We start from the raw sequence: 17,011 nt of genomic DNA, 5'->3' as shown, positions 1-17,011 counted from the left end.
AGGCCCGGAAACCTTTCCCAGTCACTCTTTGTATGCTGAATGTAGGGCAACACACTGCACTTTTCCTTGGTAGACCTAGGTATCCTCAGCACTCCAACAGCTCCAGGAAATCTGTTCTCTTACATCCTACATATCATGCAAATCTGCCTCATTGCCCTAGGCTGAGCGGCACTGAGAAAGCAAAACTGCTTCGCACTCCTTCTACAGAGTCATACCTTAAGACCCCATACTTACTGGAGAAAGTCATCTTGCGTTCCAGCTGTAAACAAAGCACAGTTTTCCTCTAACACTGCAGGGTTTTACAAGAAGCAAAGCCCCGATAGCTTACCTAGAGCATTCCTTTGGAGAGGCCGTTTGCTACTCGGCGAAGTCCGTGCCACGAAAACGTTATTCAAGGAAGGGACCAGTGTGTAGCTAGAGTGTATATTTACTTGGAAGAAATCACAAGGAGGTAGGCCACGTGTTCGCTGGAAACGGGGACTGATGGCACTGGCACAGGCCTTGCTTTCCCATTTTGAATGCTCCATTCATGCTGCCTTGAAATTCCCTAAATAACAGTTTTAGGACGGGTCTCTAGTCATTGTACGCAGGGCTCTGGGAAGGGAACGAGTGTTCTCTATATCAACAGGGTGCTTTCATAGCCTGGGTGGGAGCTCCTCCTGAGACGCTCTAGATCTAAAAGGAAACTTGACGTGAGTCCTTTCCTCAAGGTAAAGCCCTGAATAGCCTGCCGAAGCGGAAGCTTGGAGCAGAGTCCTTGAAGCATTAGCTTTAGAGCTGTTTTCTTTTAAGGTTAGTAAGCTTTCAGTACACCGAGGACCTCAAGTGGGGACCCTTTTCCTTGCAAGAACACCTAGTGCCAGCAGCCTCCACTAGGCTGCTAAGAAACATCCAGGCCCGGAAAACTTTCCCAGTCACTCTGTGTATGCTGAGTGTAGGGCAACACACTGCACTCTTCCTTGGGAGACCTAGGTTTCCTCAACACTCCAACAGCTCCAGGAAATCTGTTCTCTTACCTCCTAGGTGTCATGCAAATCTGCCTCATTGCCCTAGGCTGAGCGGCTCTGAGAAACCAAAACTGCTTCCCATTCTTTCTACAGAGTCATACCTTAAGACCCCATACTTACAGGAGAAAGTCAGCTTGCGTTCCTGCTGTAAACAAAGCACAGTTCTTCCTCTTACACTGCAGGGTTTTACAAGAAGCAAAGCCACGATAGCTTACCTAGAGCGTTCCTAGAGAGAGGCAGTTGGCTACACAGCGAACGCCGTGCCAAGAAAACTTTATTCAGGCAAGGGACCAGTGTGTAGCTATATGTTTATTTACTTGGAAGAAATCACAAGGAGGTAGGCCGCTTGTTCGCTGGAAACGGGGCCTGATGGCACAGGCCTTTCTTTCCCATTTTGAATGCTCCATTCATGCTGCCTTGAAATTCCCTAAATAACAGTTTTAGGACTGGTCTCTAGTCACTGTAGGCAGGGCTCTGGGAAGGGAACGAGTGTGCTCTATATCAACAGGGTGCTTTCATAGCCTGGGTAGGAGCTCCACCTGAGACGCTCTAGAGCTAAAAGGAAACTTGACGTGAGTCCTTTCCTCAAGGTAAAGCCTTGAATAGCCTGCCGAAGCGGAAGCTTGGAGCAGAGTCCTTGAAGCATTAGCTTTAGGTCTGTTTTCTTTTAAGGTTAGGAAGCTTTCAGGACACCGAGGACCTCGCGTGGGCCCCCTATTCCTTGCAAGAACACCTAGTACCAGCAGGCTCCACTAGGAAGCTTGGAGCAGAGTCCGTGAGGCCTAACTTTAGGTCTGCTTTCTTTTAGCGTTAGTAAGCTTTCAGGTCACCAGGACCTCGCGAGGGCAGGCACCCTATTCCCTGCAAGAACATCGAGTACCGGCAGGCTCCCCTGGGCTCCTAAGAAACATCCAGGCCCGGACACCTTTCCGAGTCACTCTGTGTATGCTGAGTGTAGGGCAACACACTGCACTCTTCCTTGGGAGACCTAGGTTTCCTCAGCACTCCAACAGCTCCAGGAAATCTGTTCTCTTACATCCTACATGTCATTCAAATCTGCCTCATTGTCCTAGGCTGAGCGGTACTGAGAAACCAAAACTGCTTCGCACTCCTTCTACAGAGTCTTACCTTAAGACCCCATACTTACAGGAGAAAGTCAGCTTGCGTTCCGGCTGTAACCAAAGCACAGTTCTTCCTCTTACACTGCAGGGTTTTAGAAGAAGCTAAGCCCCGATAGCTTACCTAGAGCGTTCCTTGGGAGAGGCCGTTTGCTACACGGCGAACTCCGTGCCAAGAAAACGTTATTCAGGGAAGGGACCAGTGTGTAGCTAGAGTGTATATTTACTTGGAAGAAATCACAAGGAGGTAGGCCGCGTGTTCGCTGGAAACGGGGCCTGATGGCACAGGCCTTGCTTTCCCATTTTAAATGCTCCATTCATGCTGCCTTGAAATTCCCTAAATAACAGTTTTAGGACGGGTCTCTAGTCACTGTAGGAAGGGAACGAGTGTTGTCTATATCAACAGGGTGCTTTCATAGCCTGGGTAGGAGCTCCACCTGAGACGCTCTAGAGCTAAAAGGAAACTTGACGTGAGTCCTTTCCTCAAGGTAAAGCCTTGAATAGCCTGCCGAAGCGGAAGCTTGGAGCAGAGTCCTTGAAGCATTAGCTTTAGGTCTGTTTTCTTTTAAGGTTAGGAAGCTTTCAGGACACCGAGGACCTCGCGTGGGCCCCCTATTCCTTGCAAGAACACCTAGTACCAGCAGGCTCCACTAGGAAGCTTGGAGCAGAGTCCGTGAGGCCTAACTTTAGGTCTGCTTTCTTTTAGCGTTAGTAAGCTTTCAGGTCACCAGGACCTCGCGAGGGCAGGCACCCTATTCCCTGCAAGAACATCGAGTACCGGCAGGCTCCCCTGGGCTCCTAAGAAACATCCAGGCCCGGAAACCTTTCCGAGTCACTCTGTGTATGCTGAGTGTAGGGCAACACACTGCACTCTTCCTTGGGAGACCTAGGTTTCCTCAGCACTCCAACAGCTCCAGGAAATCTGTTCTCTTACATCCTACATGTCATTCAAATCTGCCTCATTGTCCTAGGCTGAGCGGTACTGAGAAACCAAAACTGCTTCGCACTCCTTCTACAGAGTCTTACCTTAAGACCCCATACTTACAGGAGAAAGTCAGCTTGCGTTCCGGCTGTAACCAAAGCACAGTTCTTCCTCTTACACTGCAGGGTTTTAGAAGAAGCTAAGCCCCGATAGCTTACCTAGAGCGTTCCTTGGGAGAGGCCGTTTGCTACACGGCGAACTCCGTGCCAAGAAAACGTTATTCAGGGAAGGGACCAGTGTGTAGCTAGAGTGTATATTTACTTGGAAGAAATCACAAGGAGGTAGGCCGCGTGTTCGCTGGAAAAGGGGCCTGATGGCACAGGCCTTGCTTTCCCATTTTAAATGCTCCATTCATGCTGCCTTGAAATTCCCTAAATAACAGTTTTAGGACGGGTCTCTAGTCACTGTAGGCAGGGCTCTGGGAAGGGAACGAGTGTTGTCTATATCAACAGGGTGCTTTCATAGCCTGGGTAGGAGCTCCACCTGAGACGCTCTAGAGCTAAAAGGAAACTTGACGTGAGTCCTTTCCTCAAGGTAAAGCCTTGAATAGCCTGCCGAATCGGAAGCTTGGAGCAGAGTTCTTGAGGCCTACTTTAGGTCTGCTTTCTTTTAACGTTAGTAAGCTTTCAGGTCACCAGGACCTGGCGTGGGCACCCTATTCCCTGCAAGAACACCGAGTTCCAGCAGGCTCCAATAGGCTGCAAAGAAACATCCAGGCCCGGAAACCTTTCCGAGTCACTCTGTGTATGCTGAGTGTAGGGCAACACACTGCACTCTTCCTTGGGAGACCTAGGTTTCCTCAGCACTCCAACAGCTCCAGGAAATCTGTTCTCTTACATCCTACATGTCATTCAAATCTGCCTCATTGTCCTAGGCTGAGCGGTACTGAGAAACCAAAACTGCTTCGCACTCCTTCTACAGAGTCTTACCTTAAGACCCCATACTTACAGGAGAAAGTCAGCTTGCGTTCCGGCTGTAACCAAAGCACAGTTCTTCCTCTTACACTGCAGGGTTTTAGAAGAAGCTAAGCCCCGATAGCTTACCTAGAGCGTTCCTTGGGAGAGGCCGTTTGCTACACGGCGAACTCCGTGCCAAGAAAACGTTATTCAGGGAAGGGACCAGTGTGTAGCTAGAGTGTATATTTACTTGGAAGAAATCACAAGGAGGTAGGCCGCGTGTTCGCTGGAAACGGGGCCTGATGGCACAGGCCTTGCTTTCCCATTTTAAATGCTCCATTCATGCTGCCTTGAAATTCCCTAAATAACAGTTTTAGGACGGGTCTCTAGTCACTGAAGGCAGGGCTCTGGGAAGGGAACGAGTGTTGTCTATATCAACAGGGTGCTTTCATAGCCTGGGTAGGAGCTCCACCTGAGACGCTCTAGAGCTAAAAGGAAACTTGACGTGAGTCCTTTCCTCAAGGTAAAGCCTTGAATAGCCTGCCGAATCGGAAGCTTGGAGCAGAGTTCTTGAGGCCTACTTTAGGTCTGCTTTCTTTTAACGTTAGTAAGCTTTCAGGTCACCAGGACCTGGCGTGGGCACCCTATTCCCTGCAAGAACACCGAGTTCCAGCAGGCTCCACTAGGCTGCAAAGAAACATCCAGGCCCGGAAACCTTTCCAAGTCACTCTGTGTATGCTGAGTGTAGGGCAACACACTGCACTCTTCCTTGGGAGACCTAGGTTTCCTCAGCACTCCGACAGCTCCAGGAAATCTGTTCTCTTACATCCTACATGTCATGCAAATCTGCCTCATTGCCCTAGGCTGAGCGGCACTGAGAAACCAAAACTGCTTCGCACTCCTTCTACGGAGTCATACCTTAAGACCCCATACTTACTGGAGAAAGTCATCTTGCGTTCCTGCTGTAAACAATGCACAGTTCTTCCTCTTACACTGCAGGGTTTTACAAGAAGCAAAGCCCCGATAGCTTACCTAGAGCGTTCCTTGAGAGAGGCCGTTTGCTACACGGCGAACTCCGTGCCAAGAAAACGTTGTTCAGGGAAGGGACCAGTGTGTAGCTAGAGTGTATATTTACTTGGAAGAAATCACAAGGAGGTAGGCCGCGTGTTCGCTGGAAACGGGGCCTGATGGCACAGGCCTTGCTTTCCCATTTTGAATGCTCCATTCATGCTGCCTTGAAATTCCCTAAATAACAGTTTTAGGACGGGTCTCTAGTCACTGTAGGCAGGGCTCTGGGAAGGGAACGAGTGTTCTCTATATCAACAGGGTGCTTTCATAGCCTGGTTGGGAGCTCCTCCTGAGACGCTCTAGATCTAAAAGGAAACTTGACGTGAATCCTTTCCTCAAGATAAAGCCTTGAATAGCCTGCCGAAGCGGAAGCTTGGAGCAGAGTCCTTGAGGCCTAACTTTAGGTCTGCTTTCTTTTAACGTTAGTAAGCTTTCAGGTCACCAGGACCTGGCGTGGGCACCCTATTCCCTGCAAGAACACCTAGTACCAGCAGGCTCCACTAGGAAGCTTGGAGCAGAGTCCGTGAGGCCTAACTTTAGGTCTGCTTTCTTTTAACGTTAGTAAGCTTTCAGGTCACCAGGACCTCGCGAAGGCACGTATTCCCTGCAAGAACACCGAGTACCGGCAGGCTCCCCTGTGCTGCTAAGAAACATCCAGGCCCGGAAACCTTTCCCAGTCACTCTTTGTATGCTGAATGTAGGGCAACACACTGCACTTTTCCTTGGTAGACCTAGGTATCCTCAGCACTCCAACAGCTCCAGGAAATCTGTTCTCTTACATCCTACATATCATGCAAATCTGCCTCATTGCCCTAGGCTGAGCGGCACTGAGAAAGCAAAACTGCTTCGCACTCCTTCTACAGAGTCATACCTTAAGACCCCATACTTACTGGAGAAAGTCATCTTGCGTTCCAGCTGTAAACAAAGCACAGTTTTCCTCTAACACTGCAGGGTTTTACAAGAAGCAAAGCCCCGATAGCTTACCTAGAGCATTCCTTTGGAGAGGCCGTTTGCTACTCGGCGAAGTCCGTGCCACGAAAACGTTATTCAAGGAAGGGACCAGTGTGTAGCTAGAGTGTATATTTACTTGGAAGAAATCACAAGGAGGTAGGCCACGTGTTCGCTGGAAACGGGGACTGATGGCACTGGCACAGGCCTTGCTTTCCCATTTTGAATGCTCCATTCATGCTGCCTTGAAATTCCCTAAATAACAGTTTTAGGACGGGTCTCTAGTCATTGTACGCAGGGCTCTGGGAAGGGAACGAGTGTTCTCTATATCAACAGGGTGCTTTCATAGCCTGGGTGGGAGCTCCTCCTGAGACGCTCTAGATCTAAAAGGAAACTTGACGTGAGTCCTTTCCTCAAGGTAAAGCCCTGAATAGCCTGCCGAAGCGGAAGCTTGGAGCAGAGTCCTTGAAGCATTAGCTTTAGAGCTGTTTTCTTTTAAGGTTAGTAAGCTTTCAGTACACCGAGGACCTCAAGTGGGGACCCTTTTCCTTGCAAGAACACCTAGTGCCAGCAGCCTCCACTAGGCTGCTAAGAAACATCCAGGCCCGGAAAACTTTCCCAGTCACTCTGTGTATGCTGAGTGTAGGGCAACACACTGCACTCTTCCTTGGGAGACCTAGGTTTCCTCAACACTCCAACAGCTCCAGGAAATCTGTTCTCTTACCTCCTAGGTGTCATGCAAATCTGCCTCATTGCCCTAGGCTGAGCGGCTCTGAGAAACCAAAACTGCTTCCCATTCTTTCTACAGAGTCATACCTTAAGACCCCATACTTACAGGAGAAAGTCAGCTTGCGTTCCTGCTGTAAACAAAGCACAGTTCTTCCTCTTACACTGCAGGGTTTTACAAGAAGCAAAGCCACGATAGCTTACCTAGAGCGTTCCTAGAGAGAGGCAGTTGGCTACACAGCGAACGCCGTGCCAAGAAAACTTTATTCAGGCAAGGGACCAGTGTGTAGCTATATGTTTATTTACTTGGAAGAAATCACAAGGAGGTAGGCCGCTTGTTCGCTGGAAACGGGGCCTGATGGCACAGGCCTTTCTTTCCCATTTTGAATGCTCCATTCATGCTGCCTTGAAATTCCCTAAATAACAGTTTTAGGACTGGTCTCTAGTCACTGTAGGCAGGGCTCTGGGAAGGGAACGAGTGTGCTCTATATCAACAGGGTGCTTTCATAGCCTGGGTAGGAGCTCCACCTGAGACGCTCTAGAGCTAAAAGGAAACTTGACGTGAGTCCTTTCCTCAAGGTAAAGCCTTGAATAGCCTGCCGAAGCGGAAGCTTGGAGCAGAGTCCTTGAAGCATTAGCTTTAGGTCTGTTTTCTTTTAAGGTTAGGAAGCTTTCAGGACACCGAGGACCTCGCGTGGGCCCCCTATTCCTTGCAAGAACACCTAGTACCAGCAGGCTCCACTAGGAAGCTTGGAGCAGAGTCCGTGAGGCCTAACTTTAGGTCTGCTTTCTTTTAGCGTTAGTAAGCTTTCAGGTCACCAGGACCTCGCGAGGGCAGGCACCCTATTCCCTGCAAGAACATCGAGTACCGGCAGGCTCCCCTGGGCTCCTAAGAAACATCCAGGCCCGGACACCTTTCCGAGTCACTCTGTGTATGCTGAGTGTAGGGCAACACACTGCACTCTTCCTTGGGAGACCTAGGTTTCCTCAGCACTCCAACAGCTCCAGGAAATCTGTTCTCTTACATCCTACATGTCATTCAAATCTGCCTCATTGTCCTAGGCTGAGCGGTACTGAGAAACCAAAACTGCTTCACACTCCTTCTACAGAGTCTTACCTTAAGACCCCATACTTACAGGAGAAAGTCAGCTTGCGTTCCGGCTGTAACCAAAGCACAGTTCTTCCTCTTACACTGCAGGGTTTTAGAAGAAGCTAAGCCCCGATAGCTTACCTAGAGCGTTCCTTGGGAGAGGCCGTTTGCTACACGGCGAACTCCGTGCCAAGAAAACGTTATTCAGGGAAGGGACCAGTGTGTAGCTAGAGTGTATATTTACTTGGAAGAAATCACAAGGAGGTAGGCCGCGTGTTCGCTGAAAACGGGGCCTGATGGCACAGGCCTTGCTTTCCCATTTTAAATGCTCCATTCATGCTGCCTTGAAATTCCCTAAATAACAGTTTTAGGACGGGTCTCTAGTCACTGTAGGCAGGGCTCTGGGAAGGGAACGAGTGTTGTTTATATCAACAGGGTGCTTTCATAGCCTGGGTAGGAGCTCCACCTGAGACGCTCTATAGCTAAAAGGAAACTTGACGTGAGTCCTTTCCTCAAGGTAAAGCCTTGAATAGCCTGCCGAATCGGAAGCTTGGAGCAGAGTTCTTGAGGCCTACTTTAGGTCTGCTTTCTTTTAACGTTAGTAAGCTTTCAGGTCACCAGGACCTGGCGTGGGCACCCTATTCCCTGCAAGAACACCGAGTTCCAGCAGGCTCCACTAGGCTGCAAAGAAACATCCAGGCCCGGAAACCTTTCCAAGTCACTCTGTGTATGCTGAGTGTAGGGCAACACACTGCACTCTTCCTTGGGAGACCTAGGTTTCCTCAGCACTCCGACAGCTCCAGGAAATCTGTTCTCTTACATCCTACATGTCATGCAAATCTGCCTCATTGCCCTAGGCTGAGCGGCACTGAGAAACCAAAACTGCTTCGCACTCCTTCTACGGAGTCATACCTTAAGACCCCATACTTACTGGAGAAAGTCATCTTGCGTTCCTGCTGTAAACAATGCACAGTTCTTCCTCTTACACTGCAGGGTTTTACAAGAAGCAAAGCCCCGATAGCTTACCTAGAGCGTTCCTTGAGAGAGGCCGTTTGCTACACGGCGAACTCCGTGCCAAGAAAACGTTGTTCAGGGAAGGGACCAGTGTGTAGCTAGAGTGTATATTTACTTGGAAGAAATCACAAGGAGGTAGGCCGCGTGTTCGCTGGAAACGGGGCCTGATGGCACAGGCCTTGCTTTCCCATTTTGAATGCTCCATTCATGCTGCCTTGAAATTCCCTAAATAACAGTTTTAGGACGGGTCTCTAGTCACTGTAGGCAGGGCTCTGGGAAGGGAACGAGTGTTCTCTATATCAACAGGGTGCTTTCATAGCCTGGTTGGGAGCTCCTCCTGAGACGCTCTAGATCTAAAAGGAAACTTGACGTGAATCCTTTCCTCAAGATAAAGCCTTGAATAGCCTGCCGAAGCGGAAGCTTGGAGCAGAGTCCTTGAGGCCTAACTTTAGGTCTGCTTTCTTTTAACGTTAGTAAGCTTTCAGGTCACCAGGACCTGGCGTGGGCACCCTATTCCCTGCAAGAACACCTAGTACCAGCAGGCTCCACTAGGAAGCTTGGAGCAGAGTCCGTGAGGCCTAACTTTAGGTCTGCTTTCTTTTAACGTTAGTAAGCTTTCAGGTCACCAGGACCTCGCGAAGGCACGTATTCCCTGCAAGAACACCGAGTACCGGCAGGCTCCCCTGTGCTGCTAAGAAACATCCAGGCCCGGAAACCTTTCCCAGTCACTCTTTGTATGCTGAATGTAGGGCAACACACTGCACTTTTCCTTGGTAGACCTAGGTATCCTCAGCACTCCAACAGCTCCAGGAAATCTGTTCTCTTACATCCTACATATCATGCAAATCTGCCTCATTGCCCTAGGCTGAGCGGCACTGAGAAAGCAAAACTGCTTCGCACTCCTTCTACAGAGTCATACCTTAAGACCCCATACTTACTGGAGAAAGTCATCTTGCGTTCCAGCTGTAAACAAAGCACAGTTTTCCTCTAACACTGCAGGGTTTTACAAGAAGCAAAGCCCCGATAGCTTACCTAGAGCATTCCTTTGGAGAGGCCGTTTGCTACTCGGCGAAGTCCGTGCCACGAAAACGTTATTCAAGGAAGGGACCAGTGTGTAGCTAGAGTGTATATTTACTTGGAAGAAATCACAAGGAGGTAGGCCACGTGTTCGCTGGAAACGGGGACTGATGGCACTGGCACAGGCCTTGCTTTCCCATTTTGAATGCTCCATTCATGCTGCCTTGAAATTCCCTAAATAACAGTTTTAGGACGGGTCTCTAGTCATTGTACGCAGGGCTCTGGGAAGGGAACGAGTGTTCTCTATATCAACAGGGTGCTTTCATAGCCTGGGTGGGAGCTCCTCCTGAGACGCTCTAGATCTAAAAGGAAACTTGACGTGAGTCCTTTCCTCAAGGTAAAGCCCTGAATAGCCTGCCGAAGCGGAAGCTTGGAGCAGAGTCCTTGAAGCATTAGCTTTAGAGCTGTTTTCTTTTAAGGTTAGTAAGCTTTCAGTACACCGAGGACCTCAAGTGGGGACCCTTTTCCTTGCAAGAACACCTAGTGCCAGCAGCCTCCACTAGGCTGCTAAGAAACATCCAGGCCCGGAAAACTTTCCCAGTCACTCTGTGTATGCTGAGTGTAGGGCAACACACTGCACTCTTCCTTGGGAGACCTAGGTTTCCTCAACACTCCAACAGCTCCAGGAAATCTGTTCTCTTACCTCCTAGGTGTCATGCAAATCTGCCTCATTGCCCTAGGCTGAGCGGCTCTGAGAAACCAAAACTGCTTCCCATTCTTTCTACAGAGTCATACCTTAAGACCCCATACTTACAGGAGAAAGTCAGCTTGCGTTCCTGCTGTAAACAAAGCACAGTTCTTCCTCTTACACTGCAGGGTTTTACAAGAAGCAAAGCCACGATAGCTTACCTAGAGCGTTCCTAGAGAGAGGCAGTTGGCTACACAGCGAACGCCGTGCCAAGAAAACTTTATTCAGGCAAGGGACCAGTGTGTAGCTATATGTTTATTTACTTGGAAGAAATCACAAGGAGGTAGGCCGCTTGTTCGCTGGAAACGGGGCCTGATGGCACAGGCCTTTCTTTCCCATTTTGAATGCTCCATTCATGCTGCCTTGAAATTCCCTAAATAACAGTTTTAGGACTGGTCTCTAGTCACTGTAGGCAGGGCTCTGGGAAGGGAACGAGTGTGCTCTATATCAACAGGGTGCTTTCATAGCCTGGGTAGGAGCTCCACCTGAGACGCTCTAGAGCTAAAAGGAAACTTGACGTGAGTCCTTTCCTCAAGGTAAAGCCTTGAATAGCCTGCCGAAGCGGAAGCTTGGAGCAGAGTCCTTGAAGCATTAGCTTTAGGTCTGTTTTCTTTTAAGGTTAGGAAGCTTTCAGGACACCGAGGACCTCGCGTGGGCCCCCTATTCCTTGCAAGAACACCTAGTACCAGCAGGCTCCACTAGGAAGCTTGGAGCAGAGTCCGTGAGGCCTAACTTTAGGTCTGCTTTCTTTTAGCGTTAGTAAGCTTTCAGGTCACCAGGACCTCGCGAGGGCAGGCACCCTATTCCCTGCAAGAACATCGAGTACCGGCAGGCTCCCCTGGGCTCCTAAGAAACATCCAGGCCCGGACACCTTTCCGAGTCACTCTGTGTATGCTGAGTGTAGGGCAACACACTGCACTCTTCCTTGGGAGACCTAGGTTTCCTCAGCACTCCAACAGCTCCAGGAAATCTGTTCTCTTACATCCTACATGTCATTCAAATCTGCCTCATTGTCCTAGGCTGAGCGGTACTGAGAAACCAAAACTGCTTCACACTCCTTCTACAGAGTCTTACCTTAAGACCCCATACTTACAGGAGAAAGTCAGCTTGCGTTCCGGCTGTAACCAAAGCACAGTTCTTCCTCTTACACTGCAGGGTTTTAGAAGAAGCTAAGCCCCGATAGCTTACCTAGAGCGTTCCTTGGGAGAGGCCGTTTGCTACACGGCGAACTCCGTGCCAAGAAAACGTTATTCAGGGAAGGGACCAGTGTGTAGCTAGAGTGTATATTTACTTGGAAGAAATCACAAGGAGGTAGGCCGCGTGTTCGCTGGAAACGGGGCCTGATGGCACAGGCCTTGCTTTCCCATTTTAAATGCTCCATTCATGCTGCCTTGAAATTCCCTAAATAACAGTTTTAGGACGGGTCTCTAGTCACTGTAGGCAGGGCTCTGGGAAGGGAACGAGTGTTGTTTATATCAACAGGGTGCTTTCATAGCCTGGGTAGGAGCTCCACCTGAGACGCTCTATAGCTAAAAGGAAACTTGACGTGAGTCCTTTCCTCAAGGTAAAGCCTTGAATAGCCTGCCGAATCGGAAGCTTGGAGCAGAGTTGTTGAGGCCTACTTTAGGTCTGCTTTCTTTTAACGTTAGTAAGCTTTCAGGTCACCAGGACCTGGCGTGGGCACCCTATTCCCTGCAAGAACACCGAGTTCCAGCAGGCTCCACTAGGCTGCAAAGAAACATCCAGGCCCGGAAACCTTTCCAAGTCACTCTGTGTATGCTGAGTGTAGGGCAACACACTGCACTCTTCCTTGGGAGACCTAGGTTTCCTCAGCCCTCCAACAGCTCCAGGAAATCTGTTCTCTTACATCCTACATGTCATGCAAATCTGCCTCATTGCCCTAGGCTGAGCGGTACTGAGAAACCAAAACTGCTTCGCACTCCTTCTACAGAGTCTTACCTTAAGACCCCATACTTACAGGAGAAAGTCAGCTTGCGTTCCGGCTGTAACCAAAGCACAGTTCTTCCTCTTACACTGCAGGGTTTTAGAAGAAGCTAAGCCCCGATAGCTTACCTAGAGCGTTCCTTGGGAGAGGCCGTTTGCTACACGGCGAACTCCGTGCCAAGAAAACGTTATTCAGGGAAGGGACCAGTGTGTAGCTAGAGTGTATATTTACTTGGAAGAAATCACAAGGAGGTAGGCCGCGTGTTCGCTGGAAACGGGGCCTGATGGCACAGGCCTTGCTTTCCCATTTTAAATGCTCCATTCATGCTGCCTTGAAATTCCCTAAATAACAGTTTTAGGACGGGTCTCTAGTCACTGAAGGCAGGGCTCTGGGAAGGGAACGAGTGTTGTCTATATCAACAGGGTGCTTTCATAGCCTGGGTAGGAGCTCCACCTGAGACGCTCTAGAGCTAAAAGGAAACTTGACGTGAGTCCTTTCCTCAAGGTAAAGCCTTGAATAGCCTGCCGAATCGGAAGCTTGGAGCAGAGTTCTTGAGGCCTACTTTAGGTCTGCTTTCTTTTAACGTTAGTAAGCTTTCAGGTCACCAGGACCTGGCGTGGGCACCCTATTCCCTGCAAGAACACCGAGTTCCAGCAGGCTCCACTAGGCTGCAAAGAAACATCCAGGCCCGGAAACCTTTCCAAGTCACTCTGTGTATGCTGAGTGTAGGGCAACACACTGCACTCTTCCTTGGGAGACCTAGGTTTCCTCAGCACTCCGACAGCTCCAGGAAATCTGTTCTCTTACATCCTACATGTCATGCAAATCTGCCTCATTGCCCTAGGCTGAGCGGCACTGAGAAACCAAAACTGCTTCGCACTCCTTCTACGGAGTCATACCTTAAGACCCCATACTTACTGGAGAAAGTCATCTTGCGTTCCTGCTGTAAACAATGCACAGTTCTTCCTCTTACACTGCAGGGTTTTACAAGAAGCAAAGCCCCGATAGCTTACCTAGAGCGTTCCTTGAGAGAGGCCGTTTGCTACACGGCGAACTCCGTGCCAAGAAAACGTTGTTCAGGGAAGGGACCAGTGTGTAGCTAGAGTGTATATTTACTTGGAAGAAATCACAAGGAGGTAGGCCGCGTGTTCGCTGGAAACGGGGCCTGATGGCACAGGCCTTGCTTTCCCATTTTGAATGCTCCATTCATGCTGCCTTGAAATTCCCTAAATAACAGTTTTAGGACGGGTCTCTAGTCACTGTAGGCAGGGCTCTGGGAAGGGAACGAGTGTTCTCTATATCAACAGGGTGCTTTCATAGCCTGGTTGGGAGCTCCTCCTGAGACGCTCTAGATCTAAAAGGAAACTTGACGTGAATCCTTTCCTCAAGATAAAGCCTTGAATAGCCTGCCGAAGCGGAAGCTTGGAGCAGAGTCCTTGAGGCCTAACTTTAGGTCTGCTTTCTTTTAACGTTAGTAAGCTTTCAGGTCACCAGGACCTGGCGTGGGCACCCTATTCCCTGCAAGAACACCTAGTACCAGCAGGCTCCACTAGGAAGCTTGGAGCAGAGTCCGTGAGGCCTAACTTTAGGTCTGCTTTCTTTTAACGTTAGTAAGCTTTCAGGTCACCAGGACCTCGCGAAGGCACGTATTCCCTGCAAGAACACCGAGTACCGGCAGGCTCCCCTGTGCTGCTAAGAAACATCCAGGCCCGGAAACCTTTCCCAGTCACTCTTTGTATGCTGAATGTAGGGCAACACACTGCACTTTTCCTTGGTAGACCTAGGTATCCTCAGCACTCCAACAGCTCCAGGAAATCTGTTCTCTTACATCCTACATATCATGCAAATCTGCCTCATTGCCCTAGGCTGAGCGGCACTGAGAAAGCAAAACTGCTTCGCACTCCTTCTACAGAGTCATACCTTAAGACCCCATACTTACTGGAGAAAGTCATCTTGCGTTCCAGCTGTAAACAAAGCACAGTTTTCCTCTAACACTGCAGGGTTTTACAAGAAGCAAAGCCCCGATAGCTTACCTAGAGCATTCCTTTGGAGAGGCCGTTTGCTACTCGGCGAAGTCCGTGCCACGAAAACGTTATTCAAGGAAGGGACCAGTGTGTAGCTAGAGTGTATATTTACTTGGAAGAAATCACAAGGAGGTAGGCCACGTGTTCGCTGGAAACGGGGACTGATGGCACTGGCACAGGCCTTGCTTTCCCATTTTGAATGCTCCATTCATGCTGCCTTGAAATTCCCTAAATAACAGTTTTAGGACGGGTCTCTAGTCATTGTACGCAGGGCTCTGGGAAGGGAACGAGTGTTCTCTATATCAACAGGGTGCTTTCATAGCCTGGGTGGGAGCTCCTCCTGAGACGCTCTAGATCTAAAAGGAAACTTGACGTGAGTCCTTTCCTCAAGGTAAAGCCCTGAATAGCCTGCCGAAGCGGAAGCTTGGAGCAGAGTCCTTGAAGCATTAGCTTTAGAGCTGTTTTCTTTTAAGGTTAGTAAGCTTTCAGTACACCGAGGACCTCAAGTGGGGACCCTTTTCCTTGCAAGAACACCTAGTGCCAGCAGCCTCCACTAGGCTGCTAAGAAACATCCAGGCCCGGAAAACTTTCCCAGTCACTCTGTGTATGCTGAGTGTAGGGCAACACACTGCACTCTTCCTTGGGAGACCTAGGTTTCCTCAACACTCCAACAGCTCCAGGAAATCTGTTCTCTTACCTCCTAGGTGTCATGCAAATCTGCCTCATTGCCCTAGGCTGAGCGGCTCTGAGAAACCAAAACTGCTTCCCATTCTTTCTACAGAGTCATACCTTAAGACCCCATACTTACAGGAGAAAGTCAGCTTGCGTTCCTGCTGTAAACAAAGCACAGTTCTTCCTCTTACACTGCAGGGTTTTACAAGAAGCAAAGCCACGATAGCTTACCTAGAGCGTTCCTAGAGAGAGGCAGTTGGCTACACAGCGAACGCCGTGCCAAGAAAACTTTATTCAGGCAAGGGACCAGTGTGTAGCTATATGTTTATTTACTTGGAAGAAATCACAAGGAGGTAGGCCGCTTGTTCGCTGGAAACGGGGCCTGATGGCACAGGCCTTTCTTTCCCATTTTGAATGCTCCATTCATGCTGCCTTGAAATTCCCTAAATAACAGTTTTAGGACTGGTCTCTAGTCACTGTAGGCAGGGCTCTGGGAAGGGAACGAGTGTGCTCTATATCAACAGGGTGCTTTCATAGCCTGGGTAGGAGCTCCACCTGAGACGCTCTAGAGCTAAAAGGAAACTTGACGTGAGTCCTTTCCTCAAGGTAAAGCCTTGAATAGCCTGCCGAAGCGGAAGCTTGGAGCAGAGTCCTTGAAGCATTAGCTTTAGGTCTGTTTTCTTTTAAGGTTAGGAAGCTTTCAGGACACCGAGGACCTCGCGTGGGCCCCCTATTCCTTGCAAGAACACCTAGTACCAGCAGGCTCCACTAGGAAGCTTGGAGCAGAGTCCGTGAGGCCTAACTTTAGGTCTGCTTTCTTTTAGCGTTAGTAAGCTTTCAGGTCACCAGGACCTCGCGAGGGCAGGCACCCTATTCCCTGCAAGAACATCGAGTACCGGCAGGCTCCCCTGGGCTCCTAAGAAACATCCAGGCCCGGACACCTTTCCGAGTCACTCTGTGTATGCTGAGTGTAGGGCAACACACTGCACTCTTCCTTGGGAGACCTAGGTTTCCTCAGCACTCCAACAGCTCCAGGAAATCTGTTCTCTTACATCCTACATGTCATTCAAATCTGCCTCATTGTCCTAGGCTGAGCGGTACTGAGAAACCAAAACTGCTTCGCACTCCTTCTACAGAGTCTTACCTTAAGACCCCATACTTACAGGAGAAAGTCAGCTTGCGTTCCGGCTGTAACCAAAGCACAGTTCTTCCTCTTACACTGCAGGGTTTTAGAAGAAGCTAAGCCCCGATAGCTTACCTAGAGCGTTCCTTGGGAGAGGCCGTTTGCTACACGGCGAACTCCGTGCCAAGAAAACGTTATTCAGGGAAGGGACCAGTGTGTAGCTAGAGTGTATATTTACTTGGAAGAAATCACAAGGAGGTAGGCCGCGTGTTCGCTGGAAACGGGGCCTGATGGCACAGGCCTTGCTTTCCCATTTTAAATGCTCCATTCATGCTGCCTTGAAATTCCCTAAATAACAGTTTTAGGACGGGTCTCTAGTCACTGTAGGCAGGGCTCTGGGAAGGGAACGAGTGTTGTTTATATCAACAGGGTGCTTTCATAGCCTGGGTAGGAGCTCCACCTGAGACGCTCTATAGCTAAAAGGAAACTTGACGTGAGTCCTTTCCTCAAGGTAAAGCCTTGAATAGCCTGCCGAATCGGAAGCTTGGAGCAGAGTTCTTGAGGCCTACTTTAGGTCTGCTTTCTTTTAACGTTAGTAAGCTTTCAGGTCACCAGGACCTGGCGTGGGCACCC

This window comes from Balaenoptera acutorostrata, chromosome 10 (assembly GCF_949987535.1).
Source record: "Balaenoptera acutorostrata chromosome 10, mBalAcu1.1, whole genome shotgun sequence".
In the NCBI taxonomy this organism is placed as follows: Eukaryota; Metazoa; Chordata; class Mammalia; order Artiodactyla; family Balaenopteridae; genus Balaenoptera; species Balaenoptera acutorostrata.
This window is presented reverse-complemented; position numbering follows the sequence as displayed.